Source organism: Canis aureus, chromosome 26, assembly GCF_053574225.1.
Source record: "Canis aureus isolate CA01 chromosome 26, VMU_Caureus_v.1.0, whole genome shotgun sequence".
In the NCBI taxonomy this organism is placed as follows: Eukaryota; Metazoa; Chordata; class Mammalia; order Carnivora; family Canidae; genus Canis; species Canis aureus.
This window is the reverse complement of record NC_135636.1, coordinates 42800660-42816740: the sequence shown is the minus strand read 5'-3', so window position 1 is coordinate 42816740 and position 16081 is coordinate 42800660. Positions and strand designations below refer to the sequence as shown.

The 16081-nt window shown below is 48.5% G+C and overlaps 1 pseudogene; it reads left to right on the top strand.

Annotated features, from left to right (window-relative positions):
• The first annotated feature begins 3651 nt into the window (after positions 1-3651).
• Positions 3652-14502, top strand: LOC144298748 (dnaJ homolog subfamily A member 1 pseudogene; annotated as a pseudogene).
• Positions 14503-16081: the final 1579 nt, after the last annotated feature.

Genomic DNA, 16081 nt, shown 5'->3' with positions numbered 1-16081 from the left:
CTCTGGCGCTGTCTACTGATAGAGCCTGACATTGCACGCATTGCACAGGAGAGATGCTTAAGCAACCCTGGGCATATCACAGAACAGCTAGTCCTGAAGGATGAATTTGGAGCTGAGAGGCAAAATATGCTGGTAATTGGAACACATCCTCGGGCCTGGAGCTAGAGAGACATCTGCCCAGCAGAGAGAAACACACAGCTTCAGGCCAGAGTAGGGAGGAAACAGGTAATAAATAAATCCCCCCAGCACCCACCTCCTGCCAGTGCCTCTCTTTGCAAACCCAACCAGACTCCAGAAGGCAGGATGTCCGAGTGATGCGGTTTCTGATGGTCAGTCCCCCTGGGGCAGGGAATGGGTCTGGGGAACAAACAAGGAATGCCCAGCTCAGAAGGCCCAGTCGCTATCCCCACATTACAGGTGGGGTAAGAATGTCACCAAGGTCACGCCCCACTCAGCTCCCCCATGCTCAGCTGCCCTGCCATCGGAGCCATCCTATGTAAGCAATAGTGCAAGGGGGGCAGAGGCGATGGGAGTGGGGCGGGGGGCTCTAACAGGCTCCTGCTCTTCGAAACAACATTTCTAGAACTCAAATATCATTGTTGTCACCTCCAGCAATTTCAACAAACCTGCCTCTACTTGCTCAGGAGAGGGAAGAGGGGGAAGAAAATCTTTATTTCAATCACTCTCCGGCAGGCAGCGCAGCAAGTGTTCTCATCTTCCCTGGGATTGGCCTCATTGGCACATGGACCCAGGCTCCTGTGGGGTGAAAACTAGGTGAGCTACAAGGAGGAGAAAGGAGAAGAGGTTGCCAAATGCAACCCCGCTGCATCCAGTTAGGAAGCAAAGCAAGTCAATGGTGCCTGTGAGGGGCGTTGTGTGTGAGTGGTGTGCATGGATTTTAAACTGAAATACGTTCAGCAACTGAGCTGCACTGCAAATCTGAGGCCAGAGCGACCCAGTGGAAATACCAGTGTGTTGTTTGGATGAGCAAAGCCTCTATCTCCCTCCCCTAGTTGGTTTGCAATGAGCCTACGTGTACTTTTAGCCCTTGCTACTGAAGCAATGGTGCGTGGACCAGTGGCACCCACGCTTCGCGAAGCCTGTTCAAAATGCAGATTCTCAGGCCCCATCCCAGATGTAGAATCAGTCTGCATTTCAACCAGAGTCCAGGAGCTGATGTACATGGTGAGGTTTGAGAAACACCTGTCTCAACCCACAGTGGCGGGACCAGAGCAGCCCAGGATGAAGGTGCAGGGACGCTTAGCTTCCGCTAGAATGACCACCTGTCTCTGGTTTGCCTGGGGCTTTCCTGGTTCGGCATCCTGTGCAAACCGAACAGTTGGTCACCCAGCTGCTACCCCAGCCATGTTTACCAGCTTCTAGGCCCTACATGCTTTAAAACAAAAACAAAAACAAAAAACAGAGGAAACATCTCAGCCCTCAAGCTAACGTCTAAGAGGCCTCAGGCCATCTTGAGTCATCCTGGCCAGGCCCCAGCTCCCCTCCCCATCCTCCTCCTTCTCTACTTGTCCTTCCTGTCTTGGAAGCTCCAGGAGGGGTCTGCAACCAGGCCATGGGCATGAAGAGGACAGGAGGCTCGGGCGCAGGCAGGCTGCAGTCGATGACTAAGAATTCATGTCAAACTTTTCAGGTCCTCTCGCTGCCACCTTGCCGAGCTCGCTACCTGGGAGGCCCTTCCAGCCTGCCTTCTCCTCATGCCCTGCCTCCCTGCCCAGCCCCACTGTGAGCAGCTGTGTCTCTCCCCTCCTTCACCGCTGCATCCCAGCACCGACCTGGGGCCTGCCCATCCAGCGAGTGGACGGCGTGTAAAGAGGACTCATCCCGCTGCGCTGGGCCAAGATTGTTTCTGAAGGTATCCAGAGGGTCTCAGCCATGCTCCCCAGAATCTTCTGGGGGCTTTTTTAAAAATTATTGATACCAGAGGTTCTGGTCAGGAACCACTAAGATAAATCTGCAAGACACCCCCGGCCCCCATTCCTGCCCCAAAGGTCTCAGGGAACTGGGCAGGGGTTGGAAACTCAAATGTGGAACTACAGGACTCAGACCAAAGACTTGCATGTGGAAATCGGGAGCCGTGTCAGATAAGAGAGGGTGGCGGGGCTGGTGAAGTACACGACCCACTCAAAGGCTGTCAACGTGGCAGCCGAAGCAGGGCACAGTCAGTGAATGGCATTGACTTTTCTCAGACTTAGTTTCCTCATCTGTAAAATGGGTATGCTAACAATAATATCTATCTCACAGGGTTGCTGTGAAGATAAAATAAGTTACTGCACAAAAAGTGCTTAGAATACTGCTTGGCACACAGTGAATATTCAATTAGTATTGCTGTAATTACTATTATCCGCCAACTACAGCCTCCTGCCTATGCGCTGCCAGAAGTTGGCACCCACCGAGCAGCCAGGTTTATGTTAGGGTGTGTAGTAAACTTATTTTTGTTTTGTTTTGTTTTTGTCTTCCAAACTTCCTTCCAGTTCTGTGGAAGCCCCAACTTTACGATGCAAAGCCAGACCCCTACCATTAGACTCACTTTCCCAGCCTCTCTCGCCACAGGGCACAGGCACCTGACGGGATCCAGCAATGAGAGGCAGGGGCCCAAGGGTGGCCCAGAAAAGGCAGGGACTGTGCAAGATTCCTCCCATGCCTGCTCTGGGCCTGGGCCCGTCTTTGGCAGCAATAACAGGGACCTGCCAGTGTTCCATTGAACTGGGAAGGCTGCAGGGACTTTTAGGAGAATCTTTCTAAATAGGCCCAGCCATTAACACCAACACTTCTGTTACCATTTCTAGGCACGAGCATAATGGTTGGGAGCAGAGGCTCCATGTCACTCAAATCCAGGCTCTGACTTTCCACGTAGGTGACCTGGGCCAAGTAACTTTTCAGATCTTCAGTTCCGTCCTCTGCAAAAAAGAAGTGCTAACAACAGCACTGGTTTCGAAAAGCTGTTGTGAAAAAGATATATAAATATAATTATATATGTAAAAGCTCGTAAGGGGGCACCTGGCTGGCTTAATCGGTAGAGCTTGCCACTTTTAATCTCAGGGCCGTGGGTTCAAGCCCTACGTTGGGCATGAAGCCTACTTAAAAAACAAACTAACAAAATAAATAAATAAACTGTTTTGAAAGTTAAGTAAGGCAGGGCATATATGTTGCACTAAAAACCCAGGCCCTTAACCATTTTGTGCCAAGGACACCTGCTCAGAACATTGCTTTTTTTTTTTTTTTAAGATTTTTTTATCTATTTATTCATGAGAGACACAGAGAGAGAGGGGGAGAGGCAGAGACACAGGCAGAGGGAGGAGCAGGCTCCACGCAGGGAGCCCGTCGTGGGGCTCGATCCCAGGACTCCAGGATCACGCCCTGGACCGAAGGCAGCACTAAACCGTCGAGCCACCGGAGCTGCCCAGAACATTGCTTTTCAATTCAGAAAATAAAATGCATAGTATTGCAATAGAAACCCATCGTAATGAAATACAGTTCCCAAAATACTTTTTTTCAAACAAATTGGTGGTACAATAATACATGAGCTGGGAACTTTCCAGAACACTCGGTAAGACGCAGAGGAGCAGCGGCTGCCCTAGCTGCGTCCAGCAACGTAGTCCTTCCCGCTCCCCCACACTGGCCTCCGCCCTCTCACCGGCTGTAGAAAATGGTGAAAGAAACCACTTACTATGATGTTTTGGGGGTCTAACCCAATGCCACCCTGGAGGAATTGAAAAAGGCTTATAGGAAACTGGCCTCGAAGTACCACCCTGATAAGAATCCAAATGAAGGAGACAAGTTTAAACAGATTTCTCAAGCTTATGAAGTGCTCTCTGATGCAAAGAAAAGGGAATTACGTGACAAAGGAGAACGGGCAATTAAAGGTGGAGCTGGTGTGGTTTTGGCTCCCCCATGGACATCTTTGATATGTTTTTTGGAGGAGGAGGCAGGATGCAGAGAGAAAGGAGAGGTAAAAATGTTGTACATCAGCTCTCAGTAACCTTAGAAGATTTATATAATGGTGCAACAAGAAAACTAGCTCTGCCAAAGAATGTGATTTGCGATAAACGTGAAGGCCGAGGTGGTAAGAAAGGAGCAGTCGAATGCTGTCCCAATTGCCGAGGTACTGGAATGCAAACAAGAATTCATCAGATAGGACCTGGAATGGTTCAGCAAATTCAATCTGTGTGCATGGAGTGCCAGGGCCGTGGGGAGCAGATCAGTCCTAAAGATAAATGTAAAAGGACTGGAACCAGGAGATATTATCATTGTTTTAGATCAGAAGGACCATGTTGTTTTGATTCCACGAGGAGAAGATCTGTACATGAGTATGGATATACAGCTGGTTGAAGCCCTGTGTGGCTTTCAAAAGCCAGTATCTACTCTTGACAACCGAACCATCGTCATCACCTCTCATCCAGGTCAGATGGTCAAGCATGGGGATATCAAGTGTGTGCTAAATGGAGGCATGCCAATTTGTTGTAGACCATATGAGAAGGGTCGCCTAATCATCGGATTTAAGGTAAACTTCCCCGAGAATGGCTTTCTCTCTCCTGATAGACTTTATTTGCTGGAAAAACTCCTACCTGAGGGGAAGGAAGTAGAGGAGACTGATGAAATGGACCAGGTGGAACTGGTGGACTTTGATTCCAATCAGGAAAGATGGTGCCATTACAATGGGGAAGCATAGGAGGATGATGAACATCATCCTGGGGTGGTGTTCAGCGTCAGACCTTTTAATGGGGCACGAATAACACTGCTGGCAAAAAAAAAAAAAAAAAACACTGCTGGCATTTTATATGCAGTAGTGAATGAGTGAAGGACCATAACCATAGCTCACTACTTGCTATTGTTTTTGTTTTAATATTCAACTATAGTAGTGTTTTAAAAGTTAAATGAAGAATGAACTCAAATATAAAAGCAAAAAAAGAAAACAATAATACAGGAGCTTCTTTATTCACCCATTAACAAGATAGAGCAGTGTTTCAAATTAAGCATAATTTGGAGATAACATGGAACATAAAGAATGTTTCAAAATATCTGCAGCACGTGTAAAGAATTATGAAGAGATCTGAGATTTTATCAGTGATCCATGTAGGAGAGGAAAAAAATCTCTTGCCTTCTACCTTCTGGGTTCTCGGCTGGGTTGTGGAACAAATGATAGATTAACAAGAGAGAAAGCACAAAAACTTACTTAAGGGGCACCTGGGTGGCTCAGTCAGTTAAGTGTCAGATTCTTGGTCTCAGCTCAGGTCATGATCTTGGTAGTGAGATCGAGCCCCAGGTCGGGTTCCAAACTCGGTGGGGAGTCTGCTTAGGATCCTCTCACTCCCTCTCCTCTGCCCCTCGCCCCCACTCGCTCTCTCTCTCTCTCTCTCTCTCAAATAAATCTTTGAAAAATTATTTAATAAGTTTTATGTGACACCAGAGCCCTCATAAGGAAGTGAAGACCCAAAAAGTGGCAAGGCCTTGGCACTACACTGAGTTGAACAAAGCATAAAAATTATGGAAAAGTGACTAAAATATACGGGAAGGCTAAAGGAAGACCAGTTATTTCAACAAACTTTGTGCAGATTTTTCTCAGCCAAGGCGCCCCCGTCTCTGGCGATAAGAATGTTGCTCTCCTCCTGCTGCAGGGAGAAGACATCTTTCACGTGGGTATTTGTCCTCTGCTTTCAAAAAAGAAAAAGGGAGGGAGGTCAGAGTGCCCTTTTTTTTGCACCTGCTGTTTTTCCAGTGCCTTCCACTCAAAATAATCAATATGTCAAAGCAGCACCTTTGGAGGCGGCAGGTCTAGAATTCCTTCCCGGGTCCTTAACTCCACCATGGGCCAAGGGCACTGCTCAGGCTGTGGAGGGTCGTTGCTGCGTACACGGTGGGAGAAGATGCTAATTTCAGTTAGAGGTTAGTGAAATAAAGATGGGGTTGTTTTTCCCAAGTTCATTAAGGAAAGAAGTTCATTTGGTTCATTCCCCAAGTTCAAGCACCCTCTGAATTCTAGCTCTGAACCCTTGGCCCAACACAAAGTAACACTTAACTATTAGCTAACCCCTTAGCATCAATTAGTGGCCTCCCCGCCTCCGCTGAGGTTTAGTTGGCTTGAGTGAGTTTAAAGTGTTGGCTCAGCCACTTACGAGGTGTAGGATTTGGCCACGTTCCTTATGAACTCTGTGCCTATTTTGCTCATTCTTAATGTACCCAGAAGTGCTCAAAGTGGTCACGGGACCTACAGCATCAGCCTCGCCTGGGAGCCTGTATAAATGCAGATTCTCAGGCCCCGCCAATGACAAATTGCATCCGAAACTGCGTTTTAGGAGCTCTCCAGGTGACTAGTGTGCACAGGAAGCCTTGGGGTGATGCACAAAGGCCGTCTCAACACAAGAGGGGAAGGGAATCCCAGTCTGATTTCCCCCACCCCCAGTGGCTTTCTCTCTCTCTCTCTCTCTTTTTTTTATTGTAGTAAAATACACACAATGTAAGGTTTACCATCAGTGACAATCAGCACATTCACAATGTTGAGCAGCCATCATTACCGCCACGTAGTTCCAGAACATTTTCATCACCCCAGACAGAAACCCCATCCCCATGAAGCATCACCCCCCATTCTCTCTCCTCCGGGCCCCTGGCAACCACGAATCTGTTTTCTGTCTCTATGGATTTGCCAACCCAGGACATTTCATAGAAACGGAATCACACGATTCAGGGGCTTTTGTGTCTGGCTTCTTCCACTTGACATCATGTTCTGAAGGCACATCCATGTTGCTACATGTGTCAGAACTTCATTCCTTTTTATGACCGAGGAACATTCCATTGTGAGGGAGAGACCTCATTTGGTTTATCCACTCACCAGCTGATGGACATCTGGGCCATTTTCACCCCCCAGCTATTCTGAATAGTGCTGCTGTGAGGCAGACGAATTTCAAGTGGATGATTTCCCAATGTCCGGTCACCAACTTCTGAAGGAGACAGTATGGTCCAGCTTCCAACTCTGCTTTGCCTCTCATTAACTAAGCAACCCCAGGCAGTGGCTTGAGCTTATCAGCCTACTCAGAATGGCCACTTCGTAGAGCGGACAAGACAGTAACATGAGGTGACAGGCACCAAGTCTCCTCCCAAGCACCCGGTGACACTCGCCAGGGCTCCCTTCTTGCCCTAGTCAAGAGACCAATAGCAACTCTTTCCAGAGGTGGAAAACTAGTGGCATGGAGAACGCCTTTAGCCCCTGGAAGCGATGAATTTGGGCTACACACTGTATTGTGAGTCGCTAACATCTTAAAACCTGGAGCTTTTACATAATCTAGATTCCTGGCTTCTCCACAAAATTTGAACCTCTGGAAGCACCAGGCCTGAATTCTTGCCAAGCAGGCTCTCAGGTGCAGCTGAGTAACAGGCATCCCCTTTGGATGGGCAGGTGTTGTCCTTTGGCTCAGACAGGCAGACCAGTCACGCCTGACCTCCCGCCAGAGGGCCTGTTGCTTCTCTGAAGCCTATCATGTTTCTTATAAAAGGAAAATCTTTCTCAGTGCTTGTGATGCCTACCCAAAATGGAGAAATGAAGACATCACAAAAGAGCATGTGTTTCTCACACCCCATGCCTTATCCACTCATCTACATTCCCTGCATGATCCCTGGTTTATACAGCAGTGGGAAGGAAGAGGGAGATGCTTCCATGCAAATAACCTGGAGGTGCCTCGACCCATAACAGGTGCTACATAGGCCTCCTTTGACTTGCCTCCTGTGGAGCTCGTGCACACTCAGTCATACTAATGGAGCAGAAGCTGCCATTCCTATGCAGTACTTTTCGCTGGATGCAGGGCGTGATTGGCTCAAGCGGACCTGCAACTGTCCGGATGCTGCCGTTTTGACTGTTCCCGATCCTTCAGCCCCGCCTACAGGCCTTTCTAGGGACTACAGCCTTCAGGACCATCAAGGTCCAGACTGAGCTCTCCCCCACTGACCTTGCTTGTAAAGTATCCAGGTTTGCAAAACTCCATAAAGAAGGGAAGAACCCTAAAATATCTATGCTTCTGGAAGAAGTTCTCTCCAAACACCCCCTCTATGTTCCCCATGCTCCTCTGGACCCTTCCATAGGATTGCAGGGAGCAATCCTTCAGGCTGTCTCTATCGTGCGCTCTCTGTCACGTGGAGGCACTTGGTAGACTGTCTTCAGGATGGTTTTATGGTTTCCACCTCAGATGAGACGTCAATCCCAAAACTTGGATAATGTAAGCACTAGAGGAATACACATGCCTGCCTACTTCTGTCCTCAGACCTCAAACTCCAAGATCACCCACTCTATAGGATTACCCAGACTTTTTGTATGAAGCCACCATTCACCTGCCCACCCAGTCAATCCCTCTTTTCACATCACCAGGAATTATTTCCTTCATAGCTAAACTTATTTGTCATTTGTTTTCTACCTGCCCATAATCTGTTGACCCCAATAGAATGTAAGCACCCTTCCTACTCGAGGTACGTCATAAAGGTGCCAGTACCAGTTGCCGCCGTGGGACCCAGGGCAGGTCCGGCAACCTCGGCCTCAATTTCTCCATCTGTAAAGTGAGAGTAATGTTAGGACTCACCTCATAAGGCTGTCGTGTGGATTAAATGAGGCCGTATTTATAAAGCTGTTAGAACAATGCCTGGCTCACAGGACGTGCTCTCTAAAGATTGTGGTGGTTAGGATGTATTCATTTTCACATATATTAGTCTCAGTCTCAAACTGAGACTAGAGTCTCTTTTTAATTTTAGTCTAATTTGCCCCCCCCCACACATACCCTTTAGGACTAATATTATTTATATAATATCCCCTTTTTAAATGTAAAGGCAGTGTTTTCTCCTGGTAGAAAATTGAGATCTTTGCCCCAGCCATTGCATATCTAGAGAGCTGTCCTACAGAAATAAGTAGGTATGTGTACAGGATGTTCATTGCAGCTGGGAACTGGGAACTAGCCAGGGGTCCTTATTGCAGGGTCCAGACTCAACGTGCCCATGAAGAGAATTTCTATACACTGTAATCGGTTTTCTTATACTCTTGTATATTTTTCTGTATGCACAAAAAAAAAAAAAAAACATGTTGGTTGTTTGTTTGTTTGTTCGTTTTTTCCTGAGGTCTGTAGGTTTCAGTGGACTGCCAGAGGGAACTATGGCCCAAGAAAGGATGATCCTTTGATCCTTCATCAAAAGAGATTGGTTAGGAGTGTCTGGGTGGCTCAGTCAGTTAAGCATCTGCCTTCAGCTCAGGTCATAATCCCAGGGTCCTGGGATGGAGCCCCGCATCTGGCTCCCTGCTCAGCGAGGAGCCTGCTTCTCCCTCTCCCTCTGCCTGCTGCTCCCTCTGCTTGTGCTGTCGCCCGCGTTCTGTCAAATAACAAATAAATAAAATCTTTTTTAAAGAGGGAGAGACTGGCTATTGTGGTTATGGTGTGTGATACAGTGAAATAGTAATGGAACTGTTAAAATGAATTCAGTTTATGTGCATGTGCTGATCTGGAACCATCTCAAAAGTTCATTTGCTAAGTGAAAAAAAGCAAGGTGCAGAATGGTGTGTAGAGTGTGCTCACATGTGTAGTTAAGAGGAGGCTTTCCTATGCTCACTTGGGCACACACACGAGCCATCTCAGGAAGCAGACACACAAGCCTGGTAACTGTGGCTGCTCTAGGGCATGAATGAGGGGGTCGAGGTGGGGGGGGGGCTGGGGGAACAGGTACTTACTTTTTTTTTTTACTCTTTTTGTACTGTTTTTTCTTTTCTTTAAACACTGCAAGGCATCTCTTTTTAAAGAGTTAAATTTGGAAAGTATAAATAAATCTGAAGCTTAATCCTTGAAGCCACAGCATTTAATAGAATCCTATTACATTTGTTGGGGGAAAAGGTAAATACATACACACATGATGAAGAGACCACATTTGTTTGTTTGTTTGTTTGTTTGTTTGTTTGTTTTAGGGCATGCTAGATCACATTCATTGGTCCACCCTGCTCAGAATCCTCTCCCAAACAAGGGCCCTTGGAGTGACACCAGGAGGGCATGGATATCACACCACCAGGCTGTGAAATCTGCCACTCACACCTTTCTTTTTTTTTTAAGATTTATTTATTTATTTATGATAGACATAGAGAGAGAGAGAGGCAGAGACACAGGCAGAGGGAGAAGCAGGCTCCATGCCGGGAGCCCGACTTGGGACTCGATCCCGGGACTCCAGGATCGCGCCCTGGGCCAAAAGCAGGCGCCAAACCGCTGAGCCACCCAGGGATCCCCCACACCTTTCTTTCTATAGTCCTTGAACGTTTCATGTCAAGGTTTTGCATTGGAAAAGATATATTCTTTATTTTGCATTGCACAATATCTAAATGGCTGGACCTCCGATAAGAAAAAAGTTTATTCTACTTCTTAAAAAATGTTCAATGGAGGCCAAAAAAAATTTACCATCTGAACCCTTTTATCTGTACAGTTCAGGAGTGTTCAGTATATTCACATTGTTATGCAACAGATCTCCACAACTTTTTCATCTTGCAAAACTGAAACTCTGAATCCATTGAACAGGCCCCCAGTTCGCCTCCGCCACAGCCCCTGGCAAACCACCATCCGACCCTCTGTTTCTATGGTTTTGCCTACTGGAGGTGCATCATAAAGGTGCCAGTACCAGTTGCCACCGTGGGACCCAGGGCGAGTCTGGCAACCTCTGCCTCCACTTCTCCACCTGTAAAGTGAGGGTAATAATAGGACTCACCTCATAAGGTTGTCGTGTGGATTAAATAGGGCCGTATTTATAAAGCTGTTAGAACAATGCCTGGCTCACAGGACGTGCTCTATAAAGATTGTGGTGGTTAGGATGTATTTATTTTCACATGTATTAGCGAAAAGATTGGCTGGGACAGAAAATCAATGATTTCATGGATGTTATTTCTCAAATTGAGACTAGAGTCTGTTTTTAATTTTTAAAAGTTGATTTTAAAAAAATAAAAAATAAATAAAAGTTGATTTAAAGAACGTTACATTTTTTTAGGATCCATCGTGACACTTTTTAAAGTGACCTAGCGCCCCCTCCTGGTGCCAAAGCGGCAGCTATCTGGCTGAGCCTCTGGTTCAGCAGCAGAAAATCAGAAAGGCAGAACGTGTGGTGTTCTGGATGGCCAGCCCCAAGAAATGGGGCCCTTGCAGCGTTGATGCAGCTTATCGTGAACCCACCTTCCACGCCGCTGTCGTCCAACGGTAATTAAGGGCTCAAAGTGGCCCAGGCTGGAAGGTGACTGAGACTCAGCCAATCGCCCTGCACTTACCCAGGATCCCTCTCTGGTTTCCCAGTCTGGCCTGCCCTGGACAATGGTTTTCTCCAGGGAAGGTCTGCAGGCTTGAGGAAGCCCAAGGGAAGGCCTACCAGGTGGTCCTCCCCACTCCAGCAGGGGTCTGGGCCCCTCCAGCTAAGACCCATCAGGATGAACTCACCTTTGCTGCCCTTTTGCTCTTTATACATCATGACATTTCCTTGGTAGGTCCTTAATACATGAATTCCCCACTGGGCTCTCCAGTCCCTACATCCTCTGACCCTGACCTCATCCCACTCCCTCTTCTCTCTCCCCAAGGCAGCACACTGGCCTCTGCCCTCCAGGGTAGGGAGCTTCTTCCCATCTTAGAGCTAGTTTTTCTCGTGCTGATTCCTCCATCCAGATTTTCACATGCTCTGTCCCTGCCTACAGGTCTCTCCTTGCTGCCATTCCCTCCTAAAGGCCCCACTAACTCCGGCCCCCAACCCAGATCACTCCCTCAGCTCTCTATGACTCTGTCCCGTTCTAGTCCGTCCCTGACATTCTCAATAGGGCAGTTACTTTCTTTCCTTCCCTGTTTGTCACCTATTTGTCTCACCAGCTGTGACCTCTGAGGAAACAGGTGCCCACCTGGCTGGCTCACTCGCCATCCCCAGCTCCTACTTCATGTTCAGTAAATATCAGTTTCCTGAATGAATGTTACACACAAGGAAACTTAGAGAAGTGGAGTGACCTCCCAGGTAGTTAGCAGTATCCCAGAAGTTCATGCCTTTGACTTAAGCCACATTGCCCAGGTCTGGCATGGCCGCACCAGAGTTGGGTCAGGCATCTCCAGCTGAAGTTGCTTTTTTTCCCTTTCGGTGGGGAGTGGGACTGTGAGTCTGGTGACATCACGTGGGGGAGATTTAGTCATCGAGCCAGCTCACTGGCCAACTCCATGGTACAGTCCTCAGCCCCATGATTCATCCCCACTGACATTTTCAAAGAATGTGTAGACACAGTATCAATGGAACTTTTCACTCACAGGCAAGAGCAATAGATTACTCATTCCCTCGGGCACCAAACTGGCAAGTGAACTGCCTCTGGGGCCATGGACAGAAGGGGAACCCTTGTGCATACTCAAAACTCAGACACATCAAGCAGATTTAAAAAAAAAAAAAAAAAAAAAGGAGTCATTGGCTATTCCAAGCCCTTATTCAGACCGTAAGGTGGTTGCCCGGGTGATTTGATCAATCATTTGACAAATATTTATTGAGCACCTACTGTGTTCTAGGCACTGGGATACAGCAGGAAACACAACAGACACAAGTCCCCACCTTTGCAGAGCTGACGCTCTAGAGACAGATGGTAAACAAATAAACAAGGGAAGCATATGGTACAGCAGAGGGTGACACTATGGAGAAAAACAAAGCAGGAAAGCCCAAAAGGAGATGCAATTTGAAATTGCGTTTTTAATTTTAAATTATTTAAATTAGCTAATTAGGGAGGACTTCCCTGAAAAGTGACATGTGGGCAAGGCAGCAACAGCCTGTGCAAAGGCCCTGAGGCACACATCTGGTGTGTCGAGGCACAGCAGTGAGGCGGTGTGACTGGGGCTGAGTGAGCAGGAGATGGGAGGAGAGCAGATGGCAGTCCTAGTCCTCTGGGCAATTTGGTTTTTGCTCTGAGTGAGATGGGAGCCAGCCAGGACCTCCTTAGACCTGCTTTAGAGTACAGGTGTGACAGGACACCACCTAGGCATTACAGGTTCCCTCTGGCTGCTGAAGTTGAGGTGGGCAAGGTGACACAGGGATTCCAGGGGCCCTAGAGATGGTAGTGCCTGGACTAACAGAGGCAGTGAGGAACGGGCTGGTTCTGGCTGTATTTTGAAGGGAGAGCCAACAGGGTCTGATGACAGGTGGGATGTGGGGAAAAGAGAAAGACAGGGGATGAGGGTGAGTCCCAGGTCTGTGGCCTCAGAGCCTGGGAGGATGGTGGTGGCTCTTTCAAAGCTGAGACTGCTGGAGGAGGGGCCGGTTGGGGAGATCAGTTAGCAAACCAAGCTTCTTTGGGTCCAGAAAGCTCAAGATGATCCCAAACCAACCCCTCACAAAAACCCCACCATCAGGCCAGCGCCAGGGCGGCTGCTCAGCTCAGGCACTTTGTGCTAAGGGCAGAGAAAACCGTTGAACGTGGGTGTGCGGATGCTCCTGCTGGCATCCGATGAGGAACAAAAGGGGCGGCTAAAGCCCGGGGGAGGATGAAGGCTGAGCACAAAGGCCTCCTGCGGGAGTTGGGTGGCACCAAGCCCTCTCCCCACGCGGAATCCAGGCCCCCATCCTGATGTGACAACCACAACACCGCCAAGGACGGGGCTTCGGATCTGCAGCTTCTGATGAACGCCAGGCTCCCTGGGGAAGGATCTCAGTAAGGAACGAGGCAGGAACAAAAGGGGGCAAGACCCCTTAACATGCGACGTGTCTCAAAACCTGCCAGTCTCCTCCCAGCAGCACCCGTCAGAGTGGCAGCTGCCCCGCCGCGTGTCTCTCACTTCGCCCAACGCCCACGTCTCTCAGGTGACTCCCACTCCCCTCAACGCCTGAAGACAAACATCTTAAATGGCTCAGATCACCCCCTCGCTCCCGGCGACAGCAGGCACAGTTTCTGGATGGCTGTGAATAAAGCAGGAGGGGCTGGTGCCAGGGGAGGTGAGAACTGCAGCCACTGTCAGCTTTTAAACTGACAGTGGTCCCGAATGGAGCGCAGTGGCAGGTGCACCCAGGGACCCGTGACCTGGGGCGGAGAAGCCTGGGGAAGACCCGGACCCTCCGTCAGACCCAAGGAGGGCTAACCAGGGGGCCCTGGGTGCAGCGAGCCCCATCGACAGGGAGAGATGGCCCTTCCTGGGGCGCGAGGGTAGAGAAACGAGGAGAGCCAGGCTCTAATTTGGGGTCAGAAGCGGCTAGAACTGCATTTCTGTAACGTGCATCTTTTGTTTCTGCCTGCCCAGCACCTGTCTCTACTTCTGCCCACGGAAACTGGATTTTTATTTGGAGAGCTGTATTAGTTATGTCTTTTCATTATGTATTTTTTATGCCTTGCTGCCCATGGAGGGGCTGCCCTAAGTTAGCCAGTTCCTAGAAAGCTTCTCTGCCCCGGAGCGCACTTTTCATATGCAGATCAACCAATCCTGAGCCGCATCCCCAACCTTCTCCTCCATCTCCTCTTATCTTCCAGGTGGCTATGACCTGCCCTAAACCCCAGCACCAGGTACCAAGCAGCTAGGGACAGTCCCCCTGCCCCCAGAGCCCAGGGAAATGACTCAAATTAGCCAATCCTGAGGCTGCTTACCCTGTCTCCCTGTTCCTTCTCACAGAAACCACAAGAAAGGCACTTGTTCACGTTCCCCCCACCCCCGCACCTTGCCCAATGCCAGTGCTTCCCCATGTGGCTCCCCCTCCCCCATGGCATGACCCCTCCGCTTGGGAGCTCTGGGTGTAAAACCATCTTATCAACAGCAGTCGTCTCCTGATCTGCTGACCTCCCCATTCCTGAATAATAATAAACCCTGCATTAGCCAGAGCCACCTTGCAGTCCATGGCATTAGGTGGAGCTTCCCCCCCTCCTAGCCCAGTTCCAGGGCAGCATAGGTAACCAGACCTGGCCAGTCAGGGCATCCCATCCCTGCTTCCCACAGTTAAATGCCCAGTGAGAGTCTGTCTTGAGGTTTGAGTTAGCGCAATGGGCAAAGTGCTTGAGAAGATGATCTCAGGTGTCTACTTTGCTCTTCTGCTCACTTCTCAAGCAGACCTTCCCCCGTGGGCGGCCGGACCCCACTTGCCTGAACAGCAGCAAGCAGCACATTGGTGTTTTCTCCAGCGGTGTTGAGCTGCACACGTGCAGAAGTAGATCAGAGTCTGGAGTTAGTTAGCTCTGGGATTTTGCCAACAGCACATATAACACAGCAGGAGGAGCAAGGGTGTGGAGTATGGCAGAAAGTGGTGATAGTGATAGAATCTAAAATGGGTTAGAGGGAAGTGAAATTATGGGTCGGGGTACAGCGAGAAGGCTGTAGGATCATGGATTTGTAGGGCCCCAGGGTCGAAGCATGGCTGGGATTGAGGCACTAGAGAAAGTGAGCTGAAAGGTGGATCCAGGCCTGAGGAGCCCAATTCTCATATAATCTGGGGATCCTCGTTAAGAAAAAAAAATTACAAAATTCTAACTACAAAATTAGTAGGATCCCATCCAGGGCCTTGAAAAAGGATTCAATGCTTAAGCTTCATTAGCTTCATGGTGAATTGGGCACTGACTAGGGCATACCTTGACATTTGATTATGGAGGACAAATGATTGATTATTGGTACTCATCAGGTCTGGGTCCAGGCTGTGATTAGGTTGGAAGCGATCACCTTCCGGTTCTAGTAAAGCCTCACCTACTAAGAGACTGAGTTTTGATAACAATTGTTGCTGATTTTATTGTGGCTTCCAGCCCAGTCTGCAGGCTAGACTTTTCAACCACATTACAGAGAGTCTGGCTTTAAATAATTGCTGCCAGGCCCACATTGGTTCTGCTTAATTGGCTGCCCCCAATTTTATGACTATTTTTGAGGGAATTACTGTTTTTAATACTTCCCTCGAAAATAGTCATAAAATTTGGGTTCTGCACAAAGTCAGATCTGATCAGGGAATTGAGGAGGAACGGAGATAGTCCAAAACCTATGAGCTTTGTTCCTAACATCAGAGCAGAAATAGTGGGAAAATGAAAACTAATATGGGTCACTCAAGTTTTTGCAACTCCAGGTGAACATATTCTTGTAGACCATGAAGGGCAGCT